This window comes from Danio aesculapii, chromosome 23, assembly GCF_903798145.1.
Source record: "Danio aesculapii chromosome 23, fDanAes4.1, whole genome shotgun sequence".
In the NCBI taxonomy this organism is placed as follows: domain Eukaryota; kingdom Metazoa; phylum Chordata; class Actinopteri; order Cypriniformes; family Danionidae; genus Danio; species Danio aesculapii.
The window spans coordinates 34,671,621-34,676,968 of NC_079457.1; the positions used below are offsets into that span (position 1 = coordinate 34,671,621).

Genomic DNA, 5,348 nt, shown 5'->3' on the forward strand with positions numbered 1-5,348 from the left:
TATTGTATGATTACTGAAATCAGCAAATGCCCTTAAACAATTCCTAATTCCACTACGTATTTAACGATACACTGAGGTCACGTTTCGCCTTGGTTTCGGGGTCTATATGGGTATGGTACAACAGGAATATTAACTATTAGTCTCCAGTACTTTATTTTGAATAGGCAGAAGTGTTTTGTCACAATCAGCTACAGAACTAAGGAGCTTCTTGTAATGCAAAAGTACAAAATAAGCAAAATAACGAAAAATAAAACTTTTTAACTAAGAATGGTGTGTTAAACCTTTAAAGATTGAGCTCAGCCCTCTCCTAAAACAACAGAAAAACAATAATTGTGTACTGAATTTAAGATTCAGTAAGCTTCAAAACTGAAATCTCTGGTTATCAAATTTCTAGCACTGAGTCCACCTATAACAGCAGGTGCAGCGGACAACAACTGTTCAATGTTATGTGTGCACAAGATGAGGCAGAATATTATATTTGACAGATATATTGACAGATGTGTGTGACCGTTATACACTTGTCTCTTTTGTAAAACCATGTTTTTTATTAGATTTTGTTTGAAGATAAAAGAAATTTCAACGTTCATCTATAGCAACGCTCATTCTCATAGTGTCAGTTCCAGAGCAGTGGACCAATGAGAAAAACTTGGATGTGAGCTTGTTTACAGTAACAAATTGGCAAGACAATGGCAACATGATAGAACCACTACTGAAGGCTGCATCTTGTGTTTTCAGATGCAAAAACGCAGTCTTTTCTGTCTAACTCCAGTAACTGCACATCTGGACTGACTGTATTTGTCGTGGGAGTCTTTGAACTGATCCGTGACCCTCATAACATTACAATTCAGGACGAATACATGTAACATTACACCCCTACTACAGAATGTTACGTTTTTAAATGCATGCACAAATTGCATGTACAGTATTTTATCAGTGCTGCCCAAGTTTGGTTTGCACGCCACCTGCAGCACACTCGTAGCTTTTTAGTCATGGTTCAAAATCCATAACCTGAGTGTAACCATAATGACACATCTTTATTATTGCCCCTTATGCTGAGTTCAGTTAGCATGATTTTAGCCCAGATTTTGACTTGCTGTCAGGTTTTGAGAAATCGCAGACAAATGCCTGACTTCACAAACAAATCTATGCTCGTTCACATGAGTAACAATCACACAGTATGAACAATCAAAGATGCCATCTGAGAGAATTGCAGATGAGTCACTGAGGCCCGTGAGATATTTGGCATGCTAAATATCTGGAGCTGTCAGCGATTCAAATCATGCGGTGTGAAATGTGTTCTGATTGAAAATAACGTCACCGATTACCTACAGCCAATGAGAGAGCAGCATCCACTATGGGTCACTGCAGGCCAGCGGGAGGTTACGGGAGAAGTTAAAAGCACTCATTTTTAGTTTAGTTGGACACAAGAAATTGAGGAAAAACTAGTCGAAATTTGGCAGGAGAACCCGTATATGTTTGACGTGTCATCTGAGCAATACCCCAACCAGGTCAAAAAAGAAAAAAGTTGAGGAGAAATTGCTAATTCCCTTCAAAAGCAAAACAAATAATTTTTTTTTACCCCACTAAAGGTTTCTTCTCATTATGTAGGTAATCTTAAAATATGTACTATGTGTCCTTGCATTGTTTCCATATCATTTCTTGCATGTGTTTAGTTGTGAGACGTAGTTTGCAGACCTGGACAAAGTTGACAGCAATTCTTCCTGTTGTAAAGTCAAGCAGTGTTAAACCCTCTGTCTCTGATCCATCTTTCAGTGTAAACACGCTACCCCAGATAGTCATGCAGTGTGAAAACATCTGTGACATGACTACTTTGAAAATCATGCAGTCTGAACTCAGCATTAGGTTACACAAATTTCATTTAGCAAGTAAACGCACCTATATGCTTTTCCTTCGGCATATAATCGGTGCATATATTAATTGAATAGGTTTTCTCATTAAATTAATTTCACATTTTAATGTAGTACATGAATGGCTAATTTACACTTATAAACACCCCGAAAAGAAAATGTCACTATTCCACTGTAGACCATTTCAATGTGGTCATGTCACTGACCCATGAACATGTCCTGCTTGCTATCAAAATATTTCTTAACTGTAAGGAGGCAATTCAATCATAACTTAATGTTAAACCAGCTATCATAACATTATTTATCAGTATGTGGCTCTTTTTGGATTCTAGGAGGCTAATTTAAAATGTAGAACAGGAAATACGTTGGGCCATTGTTTTTGTTTACATCCCTCAAAATGGTCTACAGGGTGAAATAAGGTCACACTTTATTTTGATGGTCCGTTGAATTTAGGTTACATTGTATCTGCATGCCATCTAATTCCCATTAGATTATAAGTAGACTGTTAGGTTGGGGTTGGGGATAGTGTAAGTTGACATGTACTTGCAAAGTTTCTTAAAGTCAGTAATGTCTGTTAAAGGAGCATATCAACTGATGTTTTTACTGAGGGTTTGCACCTTGTTCATTTGGACTTTGAAGCATTATTTCTTATTTTTATTATTTAATTATTATGTATTTGTTCATTGTCGAAGATGTTGTTTATGGTAACTGAAAATCTATTATTTGGAAAAAACTTCCTTCAGTGTTTTGTAACAATCTTTGTTTAGTTCATTCCCAGAACTTTTGGGCATCTACATTGTCAGTAAATAAAATGCACTAGTTTTTCCCACTGAAAAACGCCTTAGAATAACATTGAAATAAATTGCTATAACTTGATTAGGGAGTGTTGGATGTAGACAAAATGCTTGTTGGATGTAAAAAAAACATCCTAGCATAACTTTCTAAAGAAACAGAAAAGCAATTTTCAAGAGATTTTGTTTGTGTTAGCTGTGGAAAATGTTACATTTTTTAGTAGTTTTTCTTAAAATTCTGTAAAATTAATATTTTTTTTGTCATAAAAATGTACAAATTTTGAGGATAAAGGTTGAAACTTTAGCTTCTCCTGTTTAAAATGATATATGACACCTGATGCTGACTGCTAAAATAAGTTAGGGAAAATTAAAAATGCAAGCATCTTGGGCATCTACATTGTTAGTAAATAGAATGTGCCAGTTTTTCACTGAAAACCGCTTAGAACAACATTAAAATAATATGCTTTAATCTGCTCAGGGATTGTTGGATGTAGCCAAAATTTATTTTGAAAGTGTAAAACATCATAGCATTTATTTCTAAAAAAAAAAACTTCATGAGGTTTTGTTTACAATAACTAGAAAATGCCACTTTTTTAAAATTGTTTTTCTTAAAATTCTGGAAAATTGTCTGTCTGTTCATATGTTTTTAGACCAAAAAATATTTTAGATTGGAATTTTAAACAATACAGATTGAAGCTTCAGGTTCTCCTGTTTAAAATGATATATGACAAATAATATATGAGGCTGACTGCTAAAATAAACAGCTTTTTTTTTTTAATTATAATATATGCCCATCAGGTGCCCACAAAATAAGTCTAGGTCTTTAAGGGTTAAGCAGACAGTCTACTAATACTCAAATGGATCATCAAAATAAAGTCTTACCTGGAATAATCTTCAACGCATAACACTCACCGCTCTTGAGCATTTTTAGAATGGCTACATTTTACTCATACCTTGAGTAATGTTCAATAAAGATACTTATCTCCACTGTTAGTAATATTGATTTCTCTTGAGTATGATTGTCAGTACTCTTTCCACTACTGCATTTAATGCCACATATAAAAGTGGCACAAATCGGGATTAAAAACATCAGATTCCATGTGTTTGTGCTGTTCACACTTTCATGACAACTGATCTGAGTCACATATGTCCGTGGTGTAAATGTAGCCTAGTGGCCTGAACAGCTCTTTCACAATCTGTCCTTGAATTTATGCATTTATTATGCTTTGATAACAAACCAGTTGTGGCATGTTTCAGATTAATACTACACTTCCCTTCACACCTCATTTCGGTAACGCAGGAGGACAACACACTTCTCTTCCAGAGATTACTATACACAATAGTAAAGCATGTTCATCACGACGAAAAAGCCCTGTTTGACAACTTTGAGGGCCTCACAGTGAATCTGACAGGGGAAAGCAGGCAAGGCGGGACATTATTAGTCAGTGAGGCCATTGTCCGGGCATGTGCCGCTCCAACACTTAAGGCTGAGAGCTGCAAACTCAACTACAACACTGCTGCTAATTAGCATTAAACATCCCACTGTTGCCTTAGGCCTTGACAAACTAATTAAGAGAAAATCACACTTGCTGTACATTTCATACAAAGCCACAAAATTGTTCTTTTTTATTTGGACAATATAATGACATAATGAGTGCACAATCCAAATGCATTTGCTGTATAATCTTTTCTAACCATCACACAGACCATCATTATTATTATTATTATTATTCTTTTTACTCTATAGCAACCACTCTGGTTAGAAAAATGGTAGGAATAACAGCCTTGCTGAATGGAAAACAAAATAAAAACACATCCATCAAGTTTTCCATCCTGTGGAGATACATTCCAGGCAACAGCAGTCTGGTTTGGTCTTCTGTCTGTGTGGCTTAAAAAGCTTTACAAGTGAATGAATCCAGATTCTGTGTTCAAACACTTATGAAATGTTAAACAGTGCAGCTGTGAGTCATACTTCATTTAAACTTAATGTCCCCTAAAGCAGCATCATGCTTTCACTTATAATACTGTGTGTGAGTCCTCCATTTTGCATGAGATAAACATGCCTTAAAAGTATAAATTCAAAGACAAAATCCACTCTGGAACAGTGAGGAGTGAAATCACAATTGAGTTATGGAGAAGAGTAATCCTTTCTGTTTTGACGTGTGCAATAAAAATGCATGAAAAACTCCACTTTGTATGAAAAATATCTGTGGCATAACACCAACAAATCCATCCACCATGTCTGTGTGCGCCAAAGGTGTCACTTTGAAAAATAGTGGAAGCACAAAAAAATAATATATGAGTTTTAAAGGTTTCCTCAACTTTGGGCCTTCAATTTGTCATCCACAGTCTTTGTATTTTAGATCCAGTCGGGCGTCTGGGCTGAAAAATCTGGGGGATACAACAGTCATGCTGCATTAGTGTGCTGTTTAATGATTTAAGATATGTGGAAAGAATTACAGATGAATCCAGTAACATCACTTTTCAGCAGACTTGAGCCTTTTATTCAAAATGTATACAAAACTTAAAAAAAAAAAAAAGAAAACTATTATAAAGGAGCCTAATGGAATCATATAATGATGATCCGACAGGATGATATATTTGCATGGTTTGTTTCTGAAACTGTTAAATGTTTAATGTTTATAGTGCTTTATAATGTAACTGTGTTCTGTATTAGTTTCTTTCTTCT

At 35.3% G+C, this 5,348-nt stretch overlaps 1 protein-coding gene across 1 annotated transcript in view; it reads right to left on the reverse strand.

Moving 5' to 3' along the window:
• Window positions 1-4,251: 4,251 nt before the first annotated feature.
• The window catches only part of phlda3 (pleckstrin homology-like domain, family A, member 3), a 2,919-nt gene continuing 1,822 nt past the window's right edge, over window positions 4,252-5,348 (reverse strand). The window contains exon 2 of the mRNA XM_056449855.1: window positions 4,252-5,050. The gene's annotated coding sequence lies outside the window, so the exon portion shown is untranslated. The remainder of the gene's footprint in view (window positions 5,051-5,348) is intronic.